The sequence below is a fragment of the Oncorhynchus kisutch genome, linkage group LG14 (assembly GCF_002021735.2).
Source record: "Oncorhynchus kisutch isolate 150728-3 linkage group LG14, Okis_V2, whole genome shotgun sequence".
NCBI lineage: Eukaryota > Metazoa > Chordata > Actinopteri > Salmoniformes > Salmonidae > Oncorhynchus > Oncorhynchus kisutch.
This window is the reverse complement of record NC_034187.2, coordinates 44,285,790-44,300,515: the sequence shown is the minus strand read 5'-3', so window position 1 is coordinate 44,300,515 and position 14,726 is coordinate 44,285,790.

Below are 14,726 nucleotides of genomic sequence, written 5' to 3'. Positions count from 1 at the left end.
ATATACATACGTCTGGATTTGATTAGAGCTTTGATCAGCATGAACATTCAAACCTGATGCTACCTGAGCCTGATGAGCCATATATTAAATATATTTTATGAGCTTTACATTAACGACATTTAATGAGCCTAAACCCCAAAAAGCCCAAATGATTGTGCAATTATCCAACACATAAATTATATAGGCTACTGCACATTATGCATGACATAAAAACAGAAAAGCTCATAGATGTAGCTAGCTATATGGTCTCTTGGATAAATAAATTAAACTAGCTCCAGTAGGGTAATATATTTGAGCGTGAACTGTACTACTGTAATGTATTGTATTATGCTGAATGATATAGATTGGAATTATGCACATTGTTCAAACTATGATAATGCAGAAGAGAACATGTGATTCTGGTGCAGCACATGCGCCCTACAAAGTTACAAGCATAGGCTATCAAATGTTTATTTTGAAATATAATAGGACATATTTGTGTAATTAGTAGACTGACCAATATATAGCCTACCTTTCATAGTATTTCACATAATGTTAGTCTACCTCTTTCTCTCTCCGTTGTTGCTTCATTCCTTCCATCATTTTCAACAGTTAAATGAAATACGTTTCATTGTCCTTATCTTCATCATTCTAATGACATCCTTGAATAATATTGAACTAGATGCAGAAGGCTTTCACTTCTCTTCACGAAGATTGAATGGCTATGGTTCTGAATAAATACTGTAACTGCTATAGCATTCCGCTATTGTGCGTTTGCTCTTCTTAAAAACTACCCTTGAGTTCTATTGACTGCTGTATTTATCATTCAACATAATCTATTGGTTTAATAAATGCAAAAATAATTATATCCAGCAAGCTATTCTAGTCCAGCTTTTCCCGCATGGAACTCCAAGATCTAAGGAGCATTTTTTTTAAGGAGATGCCAGCGGAGCATAGGAACTTGAGTTTTGCGCAAGAGATAGAAGGGTGTTATGCATAAGCCATCATTAATGACCTAAATATAAGGCGAATGCTGCATTTATTGTATTACCTGTGTCACACCCTGACCATAGTTTACTTTGTATGTTTCTATGTTTTGGTTGGTCAGGGTGTGATCTGAGTGGGCATTCTATGTTGGATGTCTTGTTTGTCTGTTTCTATGTCTGGCCTGATATGGTTCTCAATCAGAGGCAGGTGTTAGTCATTGTCTCTGATTGGGAACCATATTGAGGTAGCCTGGGTTTCACTGTGTGTTTGTGGGTGATTGTTCCTGTCTTTGTGTTTGCACCAGATAGGGCTGTTTCGGTTTTCACATTTCATTATTTTGTAGTTTCTTCATGTATAGTTTTTTCCTTCATTAAAATATCATGAATCATCATCACGCTGCATTTTGGTCCGACTCTCCTTCACCACAAGAGAACCGTTACAACCTGAAAGAGGTATGCTAGGACAACTATATAGGGCTATATATTTGAGAGAGAGAAAGACTGCGAGAGAGTGCTTGTGCATGCACTGATTTAAAGCAACAGTATTCTAGTGATTGGCTTGTTTTAAAACACTGAAGCCGCAATTAAAATATACAAATCTTCATAATAAAAAAATAGGTTATCCCTGAAAGCCAGATACAGATGGGTAAATTAGACTCATTTGGTCTTTATATTACTGTAGCATAGGCTATGCTGCAGCAAATGTAGGCCTACTTGTCACGAGAAAAAAAGTTACCATGAGGAGATACTGTAGGTGTACATGCACTGTGAACTTCGCTCCATAATGAGATAGGCTGTCTGTCCCCACCCTGAACGTTGACTCTCCATGCAGAGGACGTTGAGAAAACAGATGACATTGTATATAATTTAACAGTTCCATTTCAAGCCATGCTGTTCATATAAATATGTATAATTTACCGATTTCTTTCATCACATTCCCAGTGGGTCAGAAGTTTAAATACCTCCAATTAGTATTTGGTAGTATTGCCTTTACATTGTTTAACTTGGGTCAAACGTTTCGGGTAGCCACCCACAAGCTTCCCACAATAAGTTGGGTTAATTTTGGCCTATTCCTCCTGACAGAGCTGGTGTAACTAAGTCAGGTTTGTAGGCCAACTTTGGAAGTATGCTTGGGGTCATTGTCCATTTGGAAGAACCATTTGCCACCAACCTTTAACTTCCTTAATGATGTCTTGAGATGTTGCTTCAATATATTTTTTTCTACCTCATGATGCAATCTATTTTGTGAAGTGCACCAGTCCCTCCTGCAGCAATACACCCCAACAACATGATGCTGCCACCCCCGTGCTTGGACACTATGGACATTATAAAGAGCTTAAAAATAACATGTTTCTGAGAAGCTTTACTTGAAATAGAGACTAGGTATATGAGAGACAATCTGGCAATTACTAGTATCTAAGAAAATTAGGAAGATAATCCTGAAGGTGTAGTGATTTTTTTTTTTCTTAAACTCTACAGATCCCAGGAGATACATTCAATAAAATTAAACACAAATTTTGACAGAGAAATGAGCGCCCAATCGTTGCCAAACTTGCATTCTTTACGGATAAAACAATGGTTAAAAGCCTTGGCTAAAGACTCGCTGACACGAAAATAGGCATGAATGACCAGTTCCCGAAGGAAATTACAGAACAGTGTAAAGTTCTGTACCCACTCTCCAAGGTGAGTAATTTAAAAAGGAAACGTGTAGCTCTCGTAGTCAATAAACTTTAAATTGATAACCAACTGTTCTGAGACATCAATACTACTCCATGGCTATTCTAAATATTTCAAAGTTCCCATAGAAGAGTCAAATAATGAAACACCCAATACTAACCATGGTGGTTATGGTAATGGAAAAAATGAAAAACAATACATTTCTTTATAAAGAAATTAACTACAAATACACTATACTGTTCAAGATAGGGAGTGTTGTAAAATAATTAGTATTCAACTCTCTATTTATAGTTTTTATAAATAAATAAAACCGCACTAGAAGAAAGGATGATTAATGAAATACATCTTCAAATATAAAGAAATGGAAAAACAAAAGTACTCAAAAGCCTGAAATTAGGTAGGAATCAACATGGTAGAGATAACAACACAGCAAATAGAGGACATAGTATGTGGGTGTGTGTTTTTGCGCTATGAAAACTGTGGAGTTAAATGAGTGAAAAAGGAAAATGGTTGCAAATGCCAGAGCGTGTGTGTGTGTGTCTGCGAGGAGTTGTGACAGAGAGAGCTAACCATTTTGTGGAGGTATGGGATATACATTTTAAAATACATTATAAATATATTCATTTATTGTCCAATCATGATGGAACGGTCCCCAAACCTATACCCTAGCAACCCACCTGAGCAACCCATACACTAAGAAGAAGTCCTTATCTATTTTATAGGCCTACTGAAAGTGGCATATATGCATCCAAGACAAAGATAAATGCAGTCAGAGACCCTCTAACGTAGCAACGCCCCTTCAATATTCTGAGCCTGCCTGGCAGGGTTTGTCTTGCAAAGTCGAAGCTCCCGGATGGGTGAGCATAATATGCAAGGAATGTCTCATAGCTGCTAATGAGAACCTTGACCACCTTGTACCTAGCCGGTGCAAATTTCAGTGGGGTACCCCCACCCAGGTAGTGGCAACACTAGATGCAGTAACCCATGGGGTAGGGGAGGGGGGGTCATACTCATTCAGAGAGGGGGCATATTACTGTGGCCCTGGTGGCACAAAATCAAACGTCTACCTGCACAGAGATGTATGTCTAAGGGGAAGTGGGTGTATCTGAGCTCCTACAGCTTAGGACATTAGTTAATCAAATCTCAGAATTCTTCCAAAATGTTGCATTCCCACATCAAGTCTTTTCTTGAGTTGGGCTCGGTTGAAAGACAAACTGTTGAATATCTGAGCTTGTGGTTGTTTGTGGGGGAAGGGAAGGGTGGGGAGTGTGTATGTGTGTGTGTGTGTGTGTGTCCCACATCTGCTGAATGGAGTAATGTTAAGGACAACACAGTACCAGTCAAGTTTGGACACACCTACTCATTCAAGGGTTATTTATTTCTTTGATTATTTTCTACATTGTAGACTAATAGTCAAGATAATAAAACTATGAAATACAGAATCATGTAGTAATCAAAAACAAAGTGTTTGAAAATATGAAAATATATTTCATATTCTTCAATGTAGCCTTGATGACAGCTTTGCACACTCTGGGCATTCTCTCAACCAGCTTCATAAGGAATGCTTTTTCAACAGTCTTGAAGGAGTTCCCACATATGCTGAGCACTTGTTGGCTGCTTTTCCTTCACTCTGTGGTCCAACTCATCCCAAACCATCTCAATTGGGTTGAGATCGGGTGATTGTGGAGGCCAGGTCATCTAATGCAGCACTCCATCACTCTCCTTCTTGGTCAAATAGCCCTTACACAGCCTGGAGGTGTGTTGGGTCATTGTTCTGTTGAAAAACAAATTATAGTGGCGCTAAGTGCAAACCAGATGGGATGGCATATCGCTGCAGAATGCTGTTGTAGACATGCTGGTTAAGTGTACCTTGATTTTTAAATAAATCACAGACAGTATCACCAGCAAAGCACACCCACACCATCACACCTCCTCCTCCATCTTCACATTGGGAACCACACATGCAGAGATCAAACATTCACCTACTCTGCGTCTCACAAAGACACGGTTGTTGGAACCAAAAATCTCACATTTGGACTCATCAGACCAAAGGACAGATTTCACCTGTCTAATGTCCTTTGCTTATGTTTCTCGTCCCAAGCAAGTCTCCTCTTCTTATTGGTGTCCTTTAGTAGTTGTTTCTTTGCAGCAATTCAACTATAATGTCTTGGTTCATGCAGTCTCCTCTGAACAGTTGATGTTGAGATGTGCCTGTTGCTTGAACTCTGTGAAGCATTGATTTGGGCTGCAATCTGAGGTGCAGTTGTTCTAATGAACTTATCCTCTGCAGCAGAGGCAACTCTGGGTCTTCCTTTCCTCTGGCAGTCCTCATGACAGCCAGTTTCATCATGACGATTGATGGTTTTTGCGACTGCACTTGAAGAAACTTTAAAAGTTCTTGACATTTTCCGGATTGAATGTCTTAAGTCATTCAGTTGTACAACTGACTAGATATCCCCCTTACCCGAATGTAGAAAATAGTAAGAATAATGAAAAACCCTATAATTTAATTAGGCAAGTCAGTTAAGAACACATTTTTTATTTTACAATGACGGCCAGACCCTCCACTAACCCGAACAACGCTGTGCCAATTGTGCGCCAGACTATGGGACTCCCGATCACGGCAGGTTGTGATGCAGTCCGGGATTGAACGAGGGTCTGTAGCGATGCATCTAGCATTGATTTGCAGAACCTTAGACCACAGCGCCACTCGGGAGCCCAGACAATGACAAGCAAGGTTAGGGTCAGCTCCATTCTTTACAGTCTAAAATAATAGGACATTGCCTGTGGAAGTTCACATAATTACAAATCAATAATAAGAAGTAGTATGCTCATGAATTAAAACAGAAATGGTCAAGAAGTCGGTGATGCTTTCTCATGGCTTTCCCTGGTCTTGAAAGTCTGTTGGATTCCAGTCTGTTGCATGCATGCAATAATTTAAATCTGATCACAGGCCGCTGACAGGCATAACAGAAAAAAAATACATTAAACTATCTTCTGCAAGTGTGGGGGATGTGATATGAGAGATTGCCTGGAGAGCATAGAAGAGTAGAAAGCTCGATGCCATCAGTTATGTGTCGCCTGAGCTAAATACCTGAAACCAGAACACCTCCATTGGAGGATTATAAAGAGTACTGTATATCCATAAAGAGCCATATCCATATCACCCATAATCCCCTGCGAGACTGGCAATCTGACTCGTGCTGGCAATTGACCTGAGCTGTGATGCTATCTGATGTGTGTGCTTTCAAGTAATGGACACAGATGCCCCATACTGGTTGCCTGGATTTGTGTGAGGAGGCAGTGGTCAAATATAGCAAATAGATTTTCTGGTTTTCTATCTACTGTTTGTGTCTGTATATGTATCTAGTATAACATAGGCTAACTAAAAACCTTGAAAACCCACAATGCCCCACCGCCCTGACACATTTCGTTATTCCCACCTCAGCCCAGACGAGCTGAGAAGTTGGCGGTGTGTCTCATCCTTTACCGTGTAGCCTCTGACTTATTCCCCTTTCCAAGCTGAGAAACGTTCCTCAGAATAGTGGAGAACTCGTGCCACCCAGAGGAATAGCTGGTCCCAGGCAGACAGAAAGCAGCACAGCCATGCTAAATTCACAGCCTCCTTTCTAATGGAGCCACACAGCATTATTGGGAAAAGGAAAGAAGAACACTGAAATAAATGAGGCAGGAAGACAGGCAATGGCCCGTAAAATAAGAGCAAAATAAAACACTGCTCAGAGATTCAACGAAAGCGACGAGCTGATGTGTTTATTTGTTTGTGTTTGCCCAATCGAACAAGAAAGGTGGGGTGGGGTGGGTTGGCGGATGTATTTCTAGTCCTGAAAGCATGAAAAAGACAGGCAGTCATCCTTAAGACGAAGGGTAAAAGATCAAACATGCGTAAGTCTGTGATGTCTTGAGGTGTCTTTTCATGGGGAGGTTTTAAACAGTGGATGGAGATCCCTCCTTTTATTTTATACACGTTGCACCTCTTTCAGGTCTGGGTTCATCAAAGCTCTTATAGGAAGCCATATGTAAGGTTTGATGACCAGTGACAGATTTAGACTTTTTATTTTATATCGTTTTGTATTTTGGGGGTATTTTACCCCCCTTTTCTCCCCAATTTCAAAACAAGCAATGTAGAAAATCATTGTACCATCCAAACTGTTGAAATATCTTTTAAATAACCAGAAATATTATAGTATTGTAAAAATCAGATAACATGCTATCTTCACCCCTTTCAGTCACCATGGGTGTCCCTCAAGGATCCACCCTAGGCCCCACCATCTCCATTTAGACAAATAACGTTTCACGAAATGTTAACGAGTACTTCATACACCCCTTTGCCAATGACACCATTCTCTATACATCTGTGCCCTCAAACTCTGTGCTAACAAGCCTCCAATCAACCTTCACTCACATCAAGCATACCTTCCTCAACCTGCACCACCTCCCCAACACAAACAAAAAGCTATGCTGTTCTACAGGAAAAATCACATCGACGTTCCCCTTAACATCTTAATAGATGGGTCTGCCCTGGAATTTGTCAGTGCATACAAATACCTGGGATTCTGGCTGGACATGCCACTATCATTCCACACACACACAAAAACAATCAATAATCTTCAAGGAAAGGTCAAGTCCAGAATAGGCTTTCTCTACCAAATCAAATCTTCATTTACACACTCTGTTAAACACTTCCTGGTCTAAATGACACTACTCCACATCCTGGATTATGGGGATGCCATCTACAGGACGGCCCCAAAGTCCAAAAACGTCTGTAGTGTCCGAACGGTTTGACCTACTAACTAATATGACCCCTATATGGAAAGGGGAGACTCACGAACATGGCGGTCTATGTTTTGCACAAGTGTTAGGGGATGGTTCCATCGATGTGCCAACTTCTGTTTGTATCGTTCAAACAGTTTGGGCTACAAACTAATGTAAACCAACAAGTGTCACGGGACTCATCTGAAGATAACCGGTACTGTTTTTTTTAAATGAATGGAAGTATGAAGGTAGTTTAATTAACACAAAAAAGTAAAAAAATAAAAAATAATCCTTAGCTTTCTTATATCTCCTAGATATAGGACAGACACTTCAAAATCTTGTTTCTTAGGATTTATTTTTTGACTGTCTTTTTTTGCCATTTATGAATGTGTTATTCAGTGTGTTTCTCTGGGCTTTAGTAGTAAATCCCAAATGTAATATTTTATTCCCCCCCCAAAAAGTGTATATATTTTTTTGATACCTAAAGGGGTTCTACAATTCAAAATCAAATAGCTAAATTAGCCATAGTATGACAATCTTAAAACAATTCCATATGTCAGCTTAGAGTGTATATTGTTTGTATGTACAGTACAAGTCAAAAGTTTGGACACACGTACTCATTGAAGGGTTTTTCTTTATTGTTCCTATTTTCTACATTGTAGAATAATAGTGAATACATCAACACTATGAAATAACACACATGGAATCATGTAGTAACCAAACAAAAGTGTAAAAGAAATCAAAATATATTTTATATTCTTCAAAGTAGCCACCCTTTACCTTGATGACAGCTTTGCACATTCTCTTAAACAGCTTCACCTGGAATGCTTTCCCAACAGTCTTGAAGGAGTTCCCACATATGCTGAGCACTTGTTGGCTTCTTTTCCTTCACTCTGTCGTCCAACTCATCCCAAACCATCTCGATTGGGTTGAGGTCTTGTGATTGTGGAGGCCAGGTCATCTGATGCAGCACTCCATCACTCTCCTTCTTTGTCAAATAGCCCTTACACAGCTTGGAGATGTGTTGGGTCATTGTCCTGTTGAAAAACAAATGATAGTCCCACTAAGCGCAAACCAGATGGGATGGTGTATTGCTGCAGAATACTGTGGTAGCCATGCTGGTTACGTGTATCTTGAATGAGATCATCCGTTCACCTACTTGAGTCTCAAAGACACGGCGGTAGGATCCCAAAAATCTCAAATTTGGGCTCATCAGACCAATGGACAGATTTCCACCGGTCTAATGTCCATTTCTCGTGTTTCTTGGCCCAAACAAGTCTCTTCTTTGTATTGGTGTACTTTAGTAGTGGTTTCTTAGCAGCAATTTGACCATGAAGGCCCGATTCACAGAGTCTCTTCTGAACAGTTGATGTTGAGATGTGTCTGTTACTTGAACTCTGTGAAGCATTTATTTGGGCTGCCATTTCTGAGGCTGGTAACTCTAATGAACTTATCCTCTGCAGCAGAGGTAACTCTGGGTCTTCCTTCCCTGATTTCACTGTAGCGCTTAATGGTTTTTGCAACTGCACTTGAAGAAATGTTTGAAGTTCTTGAAATTTCCGTATTGACTAACCTTCATGTCTTAAAGTGGACTGTCATTTCTCTTTTCTTTGACATAATATGAACTTGGTATTTTACCTAATAGGGCTCTCTTCTGCATACCACCCCTACCTTGTCACAACACAACTGATTGGCTCAAACGCATTAAGGAAATAAATAATTTCACAAATGAACTTTTGACAAGGCTCACCTGTTAACTTCATATGGCTGCAGGGGCAGTATTGAGTAGCTTGGATGAAAAGGTGCCCATTGTAAACGGCCAGCTCCTCAGTCTCAGTAGCTAATATATGCATATTATTATTGGTATTGGATAGAACACACTCAAGTTTCCAAAACTGTCAAAATATCGTCTGTGAGTATAACATAACTGATATTGCAGGCGAAACCCTGAGGAAAATCAAAACAGGAAGTGGCTTCTATTTTGAAAACTCCATGTTCCACTGCCTCCCTTTGCTGGATTTAAAGGGATATGAACCAGATTCCTTTTCCTATCGCTTTCTCAAGGTGTCAACAGTCCACAGACATAGTTTCAGGCTTTTATTTTGACAAATGAGCCAGAACAACAACATCGCGTCAAGTGGTCACATGAGTTTTGCTTGCGCAACAGAATTTGGACAGCCATTGTTTTCCCCTCTCCTACTGTGAAATATATTTGCAGTTGATATATTATCGATTATATATTTTAAAAACAACCTGAGGATTGATTATAAAAAATGTTTGACATATTTCTGTGGACATTATGAAAACTATTTGGAATTTTTGTCTGCGTTGTCGTGACCGCTCTTTCCTGTGGATTTCTGAACATAACGTGACAAACAAATGTAGGTATTTTGGATATAAAATCATCTTTATGGAACAAACAGAACATTTGTTGTGTAACTGGGAGTGTCGTGAGTGAAAACATCCAAAGATCATCAAAGGTAAATAATTAAAACTGAACACTGCAATAACCAAAAACAACAAAGAGAGAGAGTGAACGAAACGTAACAGTTCTGTGGGGTGAAGACACTTAAAACAGAAAACAACTACCCACCAACACAGGTGGGAACAGGCTACCTAAGTATGGTTGTCAATCAGAGACAACGATAGACAGCTGCCTCTGATTGGGAACCATACCAGGCCAAACACAGAAATACAAAACATAGGAAAAAACATAGAATGCCCACCCCAACTCACACCCTGACCAAACCAAAAATAGAGACATAAAAAAGGAACTAAGGTCAGGATGTGACACAGATTATTCTTTAGAGTCAAGTACATTTGTTCAGACCTCATGTGTTCCTTGATTAACACCATTCATTCTCGCTGTTGATAATTCTAACTTTATATCATCCAATGGTGAATTGGGAGAAAGTGAGATGATTGCCTTCTAAGGGCTAAGATGTTTTTTTTGCTGCAGTGCTGCCTACCAGCAGTAATCGTCTCTGATTGATTGGGTGTTAATTAAGGAGCTGTCGTCACAAGGAACATAATTGATGCGAAGCATTGAATATTTACATTCATGCATTATGAAATTAATTTGACTTTGTCCCAGACGCATTTAACTGGGCACTCCCACATCATATAATGGAACACACCTACCTTATTTAGGGAAAACAGTAAATAGTTGGGATTTGGGGCCATTTTCATAGTAAAAACATTTTATTGGTGTTAAATACAGTCTGTGAACAACCTTAAAATATCTAAATTGATGGTGCGGATTAAGGGATGCCAAGGTCCTATTCTGTTCCAGTTAATGTGTTTTCCAGATCCACTTTGATCTGTAGACCATACTTTATTAATGGCTAGCTCTGAAAATGAGCTTTCCAAAAGTTGTTTATATATTATATAGATTTTTCTTTTTGGGAGCCCAGGTAATTTATTTATAAATCTGATTATTGGATGGTTCGGTAGTTGGGTTTCCAAAGGGACTATAGGCCAGCATAGCTAGTGTAATCTTTTTAGAACTTTTAAGATGAATAATTTACTGAGAAAACATACCTCACAAACCCTAATAATTGTTATTCATAAACCTCATGTACTACTCTCAAGTGTTTACCCATGTTTGACCCATAGAAATCTATTAGCTTGTTTTTCTCCTCAGAAGTTTAAACTCTGAAGTTTAGTTGTATTTCACAGCTCGATAATTTGCCAAGATGTGTTACTTGCGCCATCCAGCTCTTTCCCATTAAATTGTTACTTCAAAGCCAGAGTAAGCTAAATACATTTCAATGTAAATGATCAGCTTGTTGCCATGTTTGAACTTTTCAGGAGGCAAGCTGACTTGCTTTCAAGTAATTCTTACCACTCTCATTAAACAAGAATTACCATAATAGTATTCTGCTATATCTTGCCTTCCACATTTGAAGTGAGACTTTACCACAAACCATTAAAAAATATACCATTGTGTCTTAACCCTACCTCTCATCTGCAGTAGATAAACAATACTACAAGTAGTGATGTGAGAATCAAATTATGTTTAATGCAAATCTCATATGCATATTCTATGAATATCTACTCTACAGAGCACCCACCATACTTGATGAATTACTTTGTAGATAATTGCTGATTTATATGCCAGTCAATGAGTCGCTAGTGCTCCTAATCTCCCTGTTAACCTTACCTACTGTGGAGAGTTACAGGGAGCCCAAGGGCAGAGAGAAAGGGTTGATAAATTCAATTAACATAGAAAGGAACTAATGTACTTTAAAGCTTATTTCACATTTATAATTGGGAGATGTTGTGGGATTTCTTGATTTGGTTACAGGTATGGGAGTACAGCTCAAGGACAATGCACTCATTAGGCAATAAAGCATGAGAACCCAGGGATTATCGTAAAATAACTCCCGACTGAGGGCTGTTAGGCCAGAGGGAAAGCCAAGAGCCGGGAACAGCCCTTAGGAGGGAGTTATCACATGATAATTCTCAGGTTCGAGGGCATTATTGCTTTTATTAAACAGTTGCCAACATATATAAAAGAAGATTAACTTTAATGAAAACGTGGTTATTTTAACCTTTCTGCGCACGGAACCCGGTAGCGGGATGAAATTCGACAACATACGGTGATCGCTACATATATGGTAATATTGAACATTCATGAAAATACAAGTGTCTCACATGTTTCGAAAGCCTAGAATCTTGCTAATCCAACTGCATTGTCAGATTTTAAAAAGGATTTACTGCGATAGAGCCCCATAAAAAACAACTATTTTCAACCAGCACAGGCATAACAAAATCACAAACTGCAATAAAATAAATAGTTTACCGTTGACGATCTTCCTCTGTTTGCAATCCCAATGCTCATTGTTACACAATGAATGGTATTTTGTTTGATAAAATCAATTTTTATAGCCTAACACGAAACATTTTGTGAACCACTTGTGTCGTGAATTCCGTCTCATTCCATTTTCAACGACACATTCGAGGTAAATACACACACAAAACGTGACTTTTCCAGTCATGTTTGGTTTCATTGCAATCAACTGGTTTTGTTTGTAACACAACAAAACCTGATGGGTTATTTCGTGGAAAGTGTTGACTAAAAGAAACCGATTTGAAGACAACAGGTAATGACATTATTGTGCACCAATGATTTGCCCGCTGTTTCGTTGATTGACTGTATTTTAACCCAATGACCACTGATCGTCTTGAAATCTAGCTGGGTAGATAGCCAATGAGCTGAGGGAAACGGCAATATGTCATGTTTATGTGTTGGAAGACCAACCCGTGTAGTAAACTCCGGCGTAAAGAGGTTCATTCGCCATTGACGATTCATGCCTGGAAGGAGCTACGCATGTTTTGCACAGCATTGTTTTGGTAAACGTGCATATTCAGCTGTTTATATATCAATCAGTATGGCGACTAAGTCAGGGAAAGCTAAATCTAAGTCTAGATATACAGATGTACACACAATTTTAGAAGAAATTGATCGAGGACGATCCATTTAGCGATTCCCACATGGAGGAATATTTTTTGAACGGATAGGACATCGTTTTGGACTGGTAAGTTCTTCTCATGCTAATGCCGTTGTTTGAAATTAATAATATAAAATAGTATTTGTGAAATGAAATAGCCTCTTTGAGGCTGTTGAATGGAGGGCAGGCCCACAACAATGGCCAAAGTGAAATGGAGACAGTAGATACAGCTGGTCTGTTGTAATATAATAATAACAGTAGATCTAGCTGGTCTGTCATAATAATAGAGACAGTAGATCTAGCTGAAATGTCATAATATAAATGAGACAGTAGATCTAGCAGGTCTATAATAATATTCATGTGTGAAACTATTCTAACTGAACATTTTCTTTCACAGGGACACTGACTCCGAATGGGAGCACCCAGTGCCAAGGTGTCCATCCCCTACTGAAGCTGGTTCATCCAGCTCCTGCCACAAGTGGTGTTCATCTGCCCAAATGTATTTCTGGCATGGATGTGCTATGGCACCTGGCATCAGCAGCATAATATTGTGTAGAGGACTGAGGGTCTTCCAAATATTGAAAGTGTTATTTTGTAAATGTATATATTTCTTTTCATGTTTTTTCTCAATTTTTTTTTGGGGGGGGGTGTGTTAGAATACCATTTTGGTATTTTGTATATAGTTATTCCATTGAAAATGTTTTCACTTCACCAATTTGGCCATTTGGGTACATTTGGGCTACTTGTGTGGGACACCTGGGTGTCATGTGGCACACACATTTGAAACTTTGCACAAGTACTGTTGCCCTCTTATGTTTTTCACTGAAATTGTCCCCATCATCCTATCTGAATGTTTGTTTTATCTTGTTCATTTTAAAGATGATGATACAACAATAAAAATAAAAAAACATGTTTTTTTTCATTATATTATCTAAACCAGATCTATTGTGTTATATTCTCCTACATTCAATTCACATTTACACAAACTTCAGTGTTTTCTTTCAAATGGTACCAAGAATATGCATATCCTTGGTTCTGTGCCTGAGCTACAGGCAGTTAGATTTGGGTATGTCTTCAGGCGGAAATTGAAAAAAGTAGGGGGGTAGCTCTAAGAGGTTCAATGAGTAAATTAGTTTTATTTAATCCTTTCACCAGATGATATAGTCCGGTTAAAAACAGGTTGTTAGTTCTGAGGTTGATAACCAAACAAGCTGGCTGTTTATTCTATTTTCCTGTTTCATTCATTCAATTAATCCAATGTTGTTATGCAAAAAAAACATTGTTGTAGCTAGCAGAGGTTCAATGATGACGAGAGACAACAGAATTTTTTTTATTCAATTAAATTATAAATAGGCAACATCCTGCTGATTGTCAAGTCTATAAGATGGATATGGAGGATAGCTAGGCTGACATTACTTCTCCTTTGCTAACTAACTAGCCAACACTCAATCACATCAAGCAGCTGAAATGACAGCAAACTACATCCATTTTCATTTGTTTTACCTTTGCTTCTATTGCCAATTAGTTGGATATATTAATTCTAATGATCCTTATAAATGAATTCGCCTGGACCAGAGAAGCCTTCAGCCTCGGGATTGCAAAAAAAACTTCAACAGGTCAACTAGGCACACAGTGAGGCTCATTAACTTCCACTGTACCAAACAAAATGCTAGGCAATAAGCACGGGGAAATAATGTCGAGATTTTCCTGGGGAGATTGAGTTTATGAATGCTGGGCTGCGTGGCAGTGGATGCACATTGATACTTGGAATGTACAGTAATTATGGCATTTTGCGTTATTGAATAACTAACGGTTATCAACCAATCAGCATCCAGGATCCAAAAGGTAATGTTTTATA